Here is a 13,464-nt window from a genome sequence, read left to right as displayed (position 1 = left end):
TGGCATCATATTATTTGTTCTATTTTCTTAAATTTTATAGGATTCAACATTTTTTTTTTATAAAAGATTTCACACGTTGTTTTTATTATTTTGTGTTATTGGAGTCATTGTTTTACTCATTATACTTTATATTTGAAACTTGGGATTTTCATTTTCTCTTGGACTGAAAAAAATACCATCCTCGTAGAGTAAGATGAAGTTGAGAGAACACAAACCAATAATACACTTTTTGGCAATCTATTGAGAAGAGAATAGTGAATGAAAAGCATTTTAATTAGGATTAAAATTCAGTTCTGGAACCACATAAGAAGAGAGAATATAAGTAGGTATACCAAATGATCAGATTTCAAAAAGACCGGCCTTCGTGCGACCGGCACTAACCCTACAGCCTTTTTGGAATTGCCTAGCTTCGAAATTTTGATGTGCAGAAATGTGCATCTGGTGATAGCAGCTGCCAAAATTGAACAAAAGAAATGAGCCAGGAAGGAGCATTTATTACAGAATCGAAATAATTAAATTGTAGTAAGCATTACTCAATTCATTATCAGCATTTTTTGCTTCCTAACATTGTCCATTTCTTGGAGTGCTCCTTTTTTGTAGTTGTTTTGTTAAGCAACCACTTGTGTGTCACCAAAATTGAAGTTATGTTAATAATTCGCAGGATGCTCATTTGGGGCAGTTCTGTTTGTAGTTGTCACTGAATTATCAGGTTTCATACTCTTTTGATGTTCCGATAGCCGAGTTTTTAGATAACTAACAGTTTGTCCGATATAGACACTGTTGCATTCTGCGCACTATATTTCATAGACTACATCGCTTTGCAGTTTCACAGGTGTTTGTGGTTTCTAGGTGAAAACATATTTTTTGATACGAAAACCAAACTGCCATAATACAAACATATTTCCCTAGAAATTGAAGAAAATGCAGAAAAAATACAATTTTGTATGTTTATTGTTTTTAAACTCTCCCCACTGAAAAATGTATGACTCTTTGAAAAAAATTAATAATGAAATTCTATATTCGATATGAATTTCTACAGAATGAATAGCTTTGACAAAAAAAAAGATATCCTTGTTAGTTTTTCTAGTTCCAGTTATCATACTGAATCACCCTGCATATCTAGAGGAACAAGACGAACATCGACATCTGTCCCGATGAATCGTGCGCGACATACGAAACGGGTGACGGAAATCGGACGCAATACCGATAAAACGATGCAAATGGACTCTCCAGAACCACTCGAGTTACACAATGGCGCAATCTGTAGCTCGATTTCAAATCCTGTTTGCACGTGCGGGAGCAGGAACGGCTTTTCAAGGAAGCTCTGCCGATACTAAATGCTTTTTCCATATTCCTTTCAGGGATTCCGGGAATTCGTTTCGAGAGACTTGTCAGTCACATCTACATCGGGCGGATCTATAGGGAGGTGCGTGGAATATCTCACAGTTTGCCATGGCATCTGGTATCCTTATGAAGTTCAACAACGTCATTCATTAACCTAAAATATAACTCAGAAACTTATTACCAAAACAGTTATCTTTATCACATATCTGAAGTAGTCTTCGAACCAATCTCTTACTACTTACTCATAAGATTTTTAGTTAACCCTAACCTTGAAAAGACACGTGAACAAATTTCACATCTGTTGGACTATTAGTTTGGGAGATAGAATATTTTGAGTAAAGCAACTTATGTTAGTTTGAAAACAAATTGATGAAAATAATTGCCGTGTGTTGATGAAACATTGCGTTTTGGAGAAAAAATACTGTTGAAGCCAAGGCTTGTCTTGATGAACATTATCCGCACTGAGCACCCGAAAAATGTACCGTTGAGAAATGGTTTAGATAGATAGATAGACATATACTTCATTATCCAAGAAAATACAATCTTATTGACAAAGCTTGTTAAAAAATCTGGTATACATGGCACTTCAAAGAATAAAAGAAAAGAAACAATTCAAAAACACAAATACCCAGAAACACAATTTGAGCAAAACTAAGTTCACATATCTAATAGATAAAATATAACTATAGAAAATGAGATTTAACAAATTTTGTAGACAAAATAGTTTGTAGAGTTCCTTTCAAAAAATGTTAATAACAAATATACACAATTTGAACATGAGTTCACATGTCATGGCAATAAAGTAAGATATATTTCGGTATAAAATATAATTTTAAAAATTTAAAAATAACTTTTTACAGCTTTTTTTCTTCCTAATTTCGTAAGGTATGTGATTATATAGCTTTTTACTTTCATAAATTAAAGAATACTTTGTCTGGCTTGTTTTTGGAACAGGAAGATGTATTTTATTTTCAGTTACTTGCCGGGTTATGTAATTTGTATGTTCCGGAGTTCCAACCATAATATGTTTTTTTGTTAATCAGGCAAACAGTTTCAAGTAAGAAAATACAAGTAACAGTGAGAATTTTTTGTCTCAAAAATAATGGTGGTCTGCATGATTCACGCACTCCCACCTTGCATAAGTATTTAACAGCTGGCTTTTGCAAAAGAAACACTGAATGAAAAAGTTGTTGACTGCAATATCCCCAGAAGGCAACACCATATCTCAGGTGGGACTCAATCAGGGAATGATATACCATTTTTGTTGTGGATGAACTCGGTTCATTTGAAACTATTCAAGGTGCATAACATCCTGGTGCTAATTTTTTTGTCAAAGCTGAAATATGTCGATCAAATTTTAGTTCATTATCCATGAAGATTCCCAGGAATTTGGATTGGTTTTTATTCTCAAGAATTTGTCCATTCAAATATAAATTGTTAATATTACAGCTGAAGGTGGGTAGGTTTGTTTTTTTTTGATATTGAAGCACAAGTAGTTTTCCTCATACCATTTTTTCACAACTTCTAAATCACTAGAGATAGTTTCTTTCAAATGAGAAGTATTTTTTCCATGCCAAAGGAGCGTGGTGTCATCCGCAAAGATCGTAAAAATTCCTTGAATTGAGAGAGTAACAAGGTCATTTACATAAATAAGGAAAAGAATCGGGCTCAGTACTGATCCTTGTGGATATCCTCCACAAGATATCCTCAGTGTGTGTTAGTTTTTCGTTTGATATTAGCTGATTTGAACGAGGTGAAATGAGCACCGGGGACTTTGTACGCAGTGGATGCTATTACCGACAAAACATCAAAAAGTCCACAAAATAATTTTGGATGACTTCAAAGTGGAGTTGATCGATACATCTGAGGCTCTAAACACATCAAAGGAACATATTGGACATATTGTGGATGGATATTTGGGTATGCGAAAGCTCTATTCAAAGTGGATGCCAAGCGAGCTCACAAACGACCAAAGACAAGAACGAATCGATGATTCAGAGCAGTGTTTGAAGCAATTTCATCATAGAGAATCCGAAATGCGCGATTATCTTGATACATTCAATATACTGCCTCCTACTCAGTCAGGTTTTCGAGCTGAACATAGCTGTACAACTGCACTGTTGAAAGTTATGGACGATATTCATGCTTCGGTTGATAGTAATGATTTGTGTTTACTTGTATTGTGAGATTATTCAAGAGCTTTCGACACGATTAGCCATCAGGTTTTACTGGTTTTGTTAAAATATCTCAGATTTTCACCCTACGCAGATGACCTCATCAAAAACTATCTCAGTGATATCTCAGTGTATTATATTGAACAAAATTGAATCAGATTTTCTTGCTACTTGGAATGGTGTCCCGTCGGGGTCCATCCTAGGGCCACTTTTGTTTGTAATATATACCTCCCAATTCCCTTATTGCCTTCGTTACACAAACATACATAGTTACACTAATTATACGTTTATATACATGCATTTCGAGGAATCTTCTGTAGATGATAGTTGCCGAAAAATTAATATAGATTTGAAAAGTCTGACTGAACTTTCAGAAAAATATTATATTTGTGTAAATGTCAACAAATCGTTTCTCATGCTTTTTGGGAGGCCAGCAACTAGGAAAAAGTGCTTGAATGATATAAGCATCACTAACGATAACGTGTCGTTACCAATAATAGGCGAAGATGATAATATAAAAAACCTTGGTTTGCTGATAAATCCGTCGCTAAGATTTTCATCGCATGTCTTGCTGATTTTGAAACGAGGGTATTGTTACCTCAAAACAATCTATCTTAACCGTGAACTACTGAATCACTGATGTAAACAAATTCTTTGCGATGCACTTGTTTTATCCCATGCGAACTATGCTGATGTGTACGGTCCTTATCTGTTACAAACCGATAAGAGAAGACTGCAAGTATCATAAAACTCATGGGTCAGATTGATTACTGGTTCGCGGAGACAGGGTTCATGTGACAAATCACTTACCGAAACCGGGTTGGTTTAATATGGAAAATTGGCGTATCTTACATGCATGCACCTGCTTATCTCTACAACAAACTCAGGTTTCGCACCGACGTTCATAATCTTAATCTGAGATTCAAGAACTTGCTCACTTCCCCTCACCACAAAACTTCCCATTATTGTGGATCGTTTTTTTATTACATAACCTGGCTCTTCAATAAACTATATAACGAACTAAAGAATTCAAATATTCAAAAATTCAAAAAGAAAATAAAACATCTTTTGCTTATGAATGGAATTACTAGCATGCTAAATTTCAAGTGCTAGTATCTAATTTTCTTTTTTTTTCTTTTTCTTGCATCGACTTCTTGTCTTTTTTTTAATTATAGTATTATACATGTGTACAATGTGTCTTGCATACCGTTTTATGTAGTATATTTTTAATCGTGTTTGTTTGGTGACATGTTTGCTTTTGTGCACTTGTGTTTATGTTTACATAGGTGCACACGTTTTTTGGTTGGATGGAAAAGCAAAGTCTGTTCATGTTTCTTTGTATCATGGTCAGAAATTGAATCCTGCCATATGATAGGAGCTAATTCCACGCAGCTAATTCAACGTTACTCAATTTTACATCAAACTGTTGATCACTTAGTGGTTTTCTAATTTGTGGTCCTTCTTTGAGCTTTGCATTTGATGCTTTTAAAAAATTTTTCTTTGCCAGCAATATACTGTCGTATTTGATGGTGCTTTATCGGCATACAAAGAACTGAGTTCAAATAGCAAAACAAATAGCACTTGTTCATCAAAACCTCAGAGTGATAATAAGACATCGAGTTGCCATGCCTATACTAATACAATACCTACATGTATTTTGACATGGGTATCGTATTATCCTTTTCTGTACAACTTATGGACGAGTGGATGTGGCGGGTAATGAGAGGTTATGAAGAGTTTGTTTAAATTTGAAGTAAGTTGGACCATAAAACAGTGGCGGTTGGTTTAGTTGATAATCCTAGGAATATTATATATTTATTAAATAAATCATTTCAGGTGAAAATGTATTCTGTTCAAATAGGTCCTCCAAGAAATCTGATTTTTTATTAATGATTATAGAAATGGGGCCAGTTTTTCTACCACCTACCAGATTTTTATTTATGTATGGCTTTAAAATAAAGCGCGTGGTTTACTGGGTTGAAATCAAATTATTTCAAATGAACTAATTCGTAACAATGATAAATGTTAATTTCAAAAGTAATGAACTTCGCTTCATAAAGTCAGTTGAAGCAATTTGTGATTTATTCTCAGCGGTTTGTGAGGTCCGATATGAAGAATTTTAAATTAGAAATCATGAACATTTATAATTAAGCTTGAGGTTTGATATTATTATGTGATTTCATTCAAAATTGTTATCTAAGGGTTGTTGTGAACCGAAATTATGAAAGGGGATATTTTTATGCTTTCGTTGATGATTTTTTCGATCTTATTCTTAAAAATTAAGTTTTTGAAACTAGGTATATATTATTTCATCATTTGACATATTCCAACCAAAAAAAAGTTGGAAAAATGATAATTTCTTATTGAATATTGTCTGTATGCAACTCGAGAGCCTCGTGCAAAGAAAGAAAAACCAAAACGGAAATCATATTCTTTGTGTGACGTAAGTTAGTTGTTAAGTGAGCAATAACATATTTAACATCGGTTGCAGAAGAATTTAGTATACAAACTGAAAATTGAGCAGAAAGCTTTTTAATCTGTTGATCACACAATGAATATTACATATGAAAAACATTTTTCATTTTTGGAAATGATTTTTCGTAATTATAGAATTCGTCGGCATGAATTATTGAAAAAAAAACATAATGTGGTTCCACAAATACCCCTAGATACCAATTTTGAATGAAATCACATAATGATATCAAACCTCAATCGTAATTATAAATGTTCTAATCAAAAATTCTTTATGACGGACCTCACAAACCGTACCGCTTGTTTATCAAATCAGAGAATGAATCACAAATTTCTACAGCTGATTTTATGAAGCAAAGTTTGAATTCAACATTGATTGTTGTTATGAATTAGTTCATTTGAAATAATTTAATTTTAATTCTGTAAACCACGCGCTTTATTATGAAACCATACATAAATAAAAATCTAGTAGGTGGTAGAAAAACTGGCCCCATTTCCATAATCATCAATACTAAATCAGATTTCCTGTAGGGACTATTTGAACAGAATACATTTTCACCTGAAATGATTTATTTTATAAATATATAGATAAATAGATAGATAGATGTTTATTTTACTACATTATGTACAAATATATATTTATAGCAAGTCAGTTCCTTAGCACTAGGTTTCAATAAAAGATTTAAAAATATAAATACTAATCTAACATTCAGTATACTTCTGGCATAAATTCAGCTATTTGTATAACATTACAACACACAAAATTTACACATATACATTATATATAAATGAATGAGAGGGTTTGACCTTAATGCCTAGACTAGCTGGCTATATAGAGTAATCATTAATCAAATATTCATTAACAGAGTAAAAACCTTATTGTAAAAGAGATTTTTTATCGCAGATTTAAATTTTATCCTGTCAAGATTTCTTGTTTTCTCAGTCAATTTATTATAAATTTTAATATTGGGAGAATTCCTAGCCGATTTATCTAGACGATAACGAGGCTCAAGTAAAATGTCTTTTGTTCTTGTATTGTAAGTATGGAAATCCGAACTGGTTGTGAATATGTCTTTATGTTTATGAATGTGAAGAAGAGTATGATAGATATATAATGAAGGCACTGTCATGATACCATACCTGACAAATAGCGGACGGCAATGATCTCTGTATTCAGCATTAGCCATAACTCTTAGCGCTCTTTTCTGTATAATAAACACTTTACTGGCGTGCGTTGAATTTCCCCACAACATGACAGCGTAATTCAAATGTGATTGAATGAGGGCGTGAAAAGTACTGAGTAGAGTTTCTCGATTTGTAAATGTTTTTAGTTTGCAGAGAACAAAGATATAGGTGGAGGTTTTCTTACACAGAATGTCGCTATGTGGACCCCAGGCTAGATTGTCATCCAGTGTTATTCCCAGAAGGTTAACGGTATCACCTTTACTCGACGTATGATTGCTGAAGAAGTTTGATTTCTGCGTTTTATCTATATTCAGAGTCAGCAGGTTATCAGAATACCAGTGTTCAGCTGAGTCTAATACCTCATCTTCTATATTTGTGAGATTGTGTAGAACACGGTCGGTGTTAAGTATGGTAGCGTCATCAGCATACATAACCATTTTATTAGGCAAAAATTGATAGAAAAGAACATTTATATGGATGATAAAAAGAAGGAACCCTAAAACCGACCCTTGCGGAACGCCATGATTAACTTTTTCCTCTTGGGAATGTCTCGTGCCATCTGAGACGCATATATGTCTGTCCGTTAGGTAAGATTTCAATAGTTTCAGTGGTAGCCCTCTCATACCATAGTGCTCCAGCTTTTTTATCAGTAGATCATGGGAAACGCAGTCAAAGCCTTGCTGAGATCTACTAAGGTGATTGAAGTATATAATATCCCTCCGATTATCAACTGAACCAACCACCACTGTTTTATGGTCCAACTTACTTTCCGTAAACAAACAAAGTTACGCTGCATTCAATGCAAGGATGCAAAAGGCCTCTCTATAGTGTTTTGTTACTCTGATATCTAAACGTTGTGGGTTCATGCTAAAATAATTATTTATGTATCAAGGGAATTAGGAGGGCCTTAATTACCGATGGCAAAGTTTGCGTCCCGAGGGCCTCTGGCCCGAGGGACAGCAATTGCCTGAGGTTATTAAGGCTCATTAATTCCCGTGGTACATAGATAATTTTATTTCTGACCGATTTCAATAAAATTTTGTTCATTTTTGAAACGGAAAAATGTACCAATTCATTAATTCCATCGAAAAGTGAAGCCGTATACCAAAAAGAATACAAGATATATCTGGACTGGCTGACACGGAAAAATGTTATGCCAAAAGATGTCACTGAAACTGTATTTCTGGCATATTTTCAAGAACTGGTAAGGAATTTTCTATGTTTTTGGGTAGATTTGGTAGTAATTGTGTTTATTCGTTTCAGTCAGAAACGTATAGTCCGAATTCTTTATGGACTAAATGGTCAATGCTAAAATCGATGGTGACTACATGAGAAACGAGATATCACCAAGTTCAATGAACTACAGGCTTTTTTGAAACGGAAGAGTAAGAGTTATAAGCCGAAAAAGTCTGCTGTTTTATCTCCTAAAGATGTTATCAGATTCCTAAAGGACGCTCCTAATGATATTCATTTATTGCATAAGGTAATTTTTTTCTTATTTTCCTTTTTGTGTGTATTTATTTCCTTTTTTTTGTTATAAGTTGTTTTGATTATGGGTTATTTTGGAGGATGCAGAAGTCAGGAACTTTTGAATATGAAGATATCGGATATAGAGGACCGGGATTCCGTTATGGTAGTGAACGTACCGGAAAGTAAAACTGGTGTATCGAAGAAATTTACAGTTGTGGATGAAAAAGAGTTCTCCGCTTTGCCTTTATTAAGACTTTATATGTCTTTGCGTCCTAAAGGTATTGAACGTTTTTTTTGAGCTTCCGACAAAATAAATGTACATCTCAGCCAATTGGAAAAAACATGTTTGGGAAAATCCCCAGCAAAATCGCAATGTATTTAGGATTGCCAAACTCATCTTCCTATACGGGACATTGCCTTCGTCGCACTTCTGCTACTGCTCTAGCCAATGCAGGAGCAACTATGACTAACTTAAAAAGACACGGAGGTTGGAAAAGTTCCACGGTGGCGGAGGGGTATTTGGAGGATAGCATCGAATTGAGAAATAAAACGGCGCGTATGTTGTCTACTTTGTCATCAGAAGAGGCAGGTACCTCGACTGTAGTGAACAGAAGCTCCAGCCATACAAAAGAAGAAATTGTTTCCAAAGGCGGAAGTAATTTTCAGGGAACATTTCAAAATTGTACATTTATTATTTGTAATGACGTGAATAAATAAAATATGGTTCAGTTTTCATTTCTATTTATTTTTACTTGTGAAAGGTAGAGGGAATTATAAAATCTATAATGTCCCAAGGGAGTTATGACCCTCTTTATTGATAGCGTAATTATGACGATATAAGCTTATAATATCCCGGTCAGAAATAAAATGTCTAACTTCATTATGGTGTTGCCACATTTCACCTTTTGACATTAGTGTTGTCAGTTCCCTGATATTTTTGTTGCCGTTTCAATTATTTTTCTAGCTCGCAAATAATATTCTATTCGTTGATAATTTCATGCGATTCGCGTTTGAATTTCTCGAATCATAAAACTCCCATTACTCAAAAGATCTCAATCAATACTGTAATATAAACGTTCCGTCTAATTTTCCGAACAAACCATCTGGCAAAACAAGCATACATTCGTTATATTTCAGTTTGCATTCGAATTCTTCTGAATATTTCCATATAATGTGAACTGAATGAGTAAACACAAAAATTCAAATTAGGTTAACTCCATACGCTTCTGATTGGGTGCAATCAGCCGCAAAGAAAAATGCTTTCGGTGCGGAGCTTAGGGATGGAAGTGAAGGACCAGCGTGTAAAGGTAATTTGTATGGAGTGTTTTGATGCGTAAAATTGGCACAGAAATGGAGCAAGCATGAATATGTTCATATTTATTTGGTATCCGACAGAAGTTGAGCGAGGAAACGTTTCTGTATCGTCATAGAGAAAACACCATAAAAAGTGTTGATGTTTCAGTGTTATAAAAGGTAAGAGATTGCTTCCAATAGTTTCACATAATTAGTTTTTCGAGAGTTGCCTGTTACACTAATACATATCAAAGGATAAAAGTAGGTGATTCATGAGTACGAACTGATAACTGAGAAAAAAAGGCCACAAGTGGAATTGGAGAGTGTTGTATGGTGGATCGTTCGTATCTCTCACTGACTGCCTCTGCTGCAGGCAGTCAGTGATGCAATTGAACCCAGGTTTGTGTTTAATAAACCCTACAAAATACAAGTAAAACAGAACAGAGTCAGATGTTACAAATGCAATACGCATATATATATACAGTCGGCTCAAAAACCAAAGAAAGCTCAGGATCACTAAGCCTAAGGATAAGGTGAGGAATGGAAAAAACCAGTGTGGTTCAAACAGAACTAGCTGGTATCCCAATCGCCACAAAAAAATAACCAGGAACAGGAAGATGAAACTGTCAGGCATGTGTCCGGAGTTATCGTCAATAAAAGAGTGTGTGTTCGGCGAGTCTTGGCCTACACCTGCCGATATAAAGGAGATATCTCCTAGTGACCTGTACACCTTTCTGGAAAGGACAGGATGGACGATGACCTAGAAGAACCACTTCTCGGGAGAATGTACAATGGGTCACATGTGGTATATGTACTGTGGGCCTACACTCACCCTTCCTACTCTACAGACAGGGGGCCTAACATTGAACCCTCTGTGGTTACTTGTTTTGAACATAGATTGTTTTCGGATGTTTTTGGTACGGCATTGATGTCAATTATGGAAGACTTCACAAAAACCCGTAAATATATCATCCCCATCACTTTGGAATGGATCAAGAATCCTTAATTTCAACACCTTCCGAAAATTTGATTCGATTTACGATAACAAACATAACCGAACCCATTCACAGGTAGTTCAGGAATCACGAGAATGAAAAAGACTGATGGGGTCCAATGATAAGTACCAAGGGTTCGTTACCAGTGAGTCTGGGAAGACTGTAAAGAATTGGAAGATCAGGCATAAGATGAGATTAGGTATATAAGCGGAACCAGGATGTTCAGGAATCACGAGAATAAAACAGACTGATGAGTGCCAATGATAAGTACCAATGGTTCGTTATCAGAGGGTCTGGAAAGACTGTAAAGAATTGAAAGAACAGGCAGAAGATGAGATTGTGTATATACTTGATACCAAGAAGTTCAGAAATCACGAAAATGAAAAAGACTGATAAGCGCCAACGATAAGTACCAATGATTCGTTACCAGTGGGTCAGGGAAGACTGTAAAGAATTGGAAGAGCAGGCATAAGATGAGATTGATTATATACTTGGTACCAGGAAGTTCAGGAATCATGAGAATGAAAAAGACTGATGAGCTCCAATGATAAGTACCAATGGTTCGTTACCACTGAGTCTGGGAAGACTGTAAAGAATTGGAAGATCAGGCATAAGATGAAATTAAGTATATAAGCGGAACCAGGATGTTCAGGAATCACGACAATAAAACAGACTGATGAGCGCCAATGATAAGTACCAATGGTTCGTTACCAGTGGGTCTGGAAAGACTGTAAAGAATTGAAAGAACAGGCATAAGATGAGATCGAGTATATACTTGGTACCAGGAAGTTCAGGAATCACGAGAATGAAAAGGACTGATGAGCTCCAATGATAAGTACCAATGGTTCGTTGCCAGTGGATCTGGGAAGATTGTAAAGACTTGGAAGAACAGGCAAAAGATGAGATTGAGTATATACTTGGTACCAGGGAGTTCAGGAATCACGAGAATGAAAAAGACTGATGAGCGCCAACGATAAGCACCAGTGGTTCGTTGCCAGTGAGTCTGGGAAGACTGTGAAGAATTGGAAGAACAGGCATAAGATGAGATTAGGTATATGAGCGGTACCAGGATGTTCAGGAATCGAGAGAATGAAATAGACTGATGAGCGCCAATGATAAGTACCAATGGTTCGTTACCAGTGGATCTGTAAGACTTGTAAGAACAGGCAGAAGATGAGATTGAGTATATACTAGGTAACAGGAAGTTCAGATATCAGGAAAATGAAAAAGACTGATAAGCGCCAACGATAAGTACCAATGGTTCGGTACCAGTGGGTCTGGGAAGACTGTAAAGAATTGGAAGAGCAGGCATAAGATGAGATTGATTATATAATTGGTACCAGGGAGTTCAGGAATCACGAGAATGAAACAGACTGATGAGTGCTAATGATAAGTACCAATGGTTCGTTACCAGTGGGTCTGGGAAGACTGTAAAGAATTGGAAGAACAGGCATAAGATGAAATTGAGTGTATACTTGTTACCAGAAAGTTCAGGAAATACGAGAATGAAAAAAACTGATGAGCGCCAATGATAAAGTACCAATGGTTCATTACCAGTGAGTCTGAGAAGACTGTAAAGAATTGGAAGAACAGGCATAAGATGAGATTGAGTGTATACTTGGTACCAGGTAGTTCAGGAATCACGAGAATGAAAAAGACTGATGGGGTCCAATGATAAGTACCAAGGGTTCGTTACCAGTGAGTCTGGGAAGACTGTAAAGAATTGGAAGATCAGGCATAAGATGAGATTAGGTATATAAGCGGAACCAGGATGTTCAGGAATCACGAGAATAAAACAGACTGATGAGTGCCAATGATAAGTACCAATGGTTCGTTATCAGAGGGTCTGGAAAGACTGTAAAGAATTGAAAGAACAGGCAGAAGATGAGATCGAGTATATACTTGGTACCAGGAAGTTCAGGAATCACGAGAATGAAAAGGACTGATGAGCTCCAATGATAAGTACCAATGGTTCGTTGGCAGTGGGACTGGGAAGACTGTAAATAATTGGAAGAACAGACATAAGATGAGATTAAGTATATACTTGGTACCAGGAAGTTCAGGAATCACGAGAATGAAAAAGACTGATGAGCGCCAATGATAAGTACCAATGGTTCGTTACCACTGGGTCTGGAAAGATTGGAAATGATTGGAAGAACAGGCATAAGATGAGATTAACACGTTCGCAGCCGAGATAAAATTTTAAAATCGGACACCAGGGGCCAAGTTAATTTTCACAAATTAGGTACATTTTGCAAGCATTCCCCATATTTGGTTTTATTCAATACTTCATGATTTTTGATATATTTTTGATTTTGATTATTTTTATAGTGTATCATATTTGATGCACTCGCCAAACAATAACAATTTTGTTGCTCTAGGCCGAGTGTGTCATTTATGATACACCAGTATTTTATGCTTTTTTATTGTTTCAGATTGACGAGCGACACAATGTCTTCTACTTCACTTCACTTCACGATTTACGTGCACTCTTGCACTGGCTTAGAGCCTAATCTATCTTTTCAAAAAAA

At 35.6% G+C, this 13,464-nt stretch overlaps 1 protein-coding gene and 1 long non-coding RNA gene across 6 annotated transcripts in view; both read left to right on the top strand.

Annotated features, from left to right (window-relative positions):
• Positions 1-13,464, top strand: part of Dscam2 (Down syndrome cell adhesion molecule 2) — a 521,384-nt gene that overhangs the window by 44,154 nt on the left and 463,766 nt on the right. The window lies entirely within an intron of this gene.
• On the top strand, positions 7,443-9,585 carry LOC141482693 (uncharacterized). Its single transcript, XR_012465667.1, has 3 exons — positions 7,443-8,379; positions 8,439-8,658; positions 8,717-9,585. It is a non-coding gene; the product is annotated as an uncharacterized lncRNA (long non-coding RNA).

The sequence above is a fragment of the Leptinotarsa decemlineata genome, unplaced genomic scaffold (assembly GCF_025532065.1).
Source record: "Leptinotarsa decemlineata unplaced genomic scaffold, Ldec_3_MD MMD2_tig00001719_RagTag_RagTag, whole genome shotgun sequence".
Lineage (NCBI taxonomy): Eukaryota > Metazoa > Arthropoda > Insecta > Coleoptera > Chrysomelidae > Leptinotarsa > Leptinotarsa decemlineata.
Note: the sequence above shows the minus strand (reverse complement) of the source record. Positions and strands in the feature narration are given on the sequence as shown.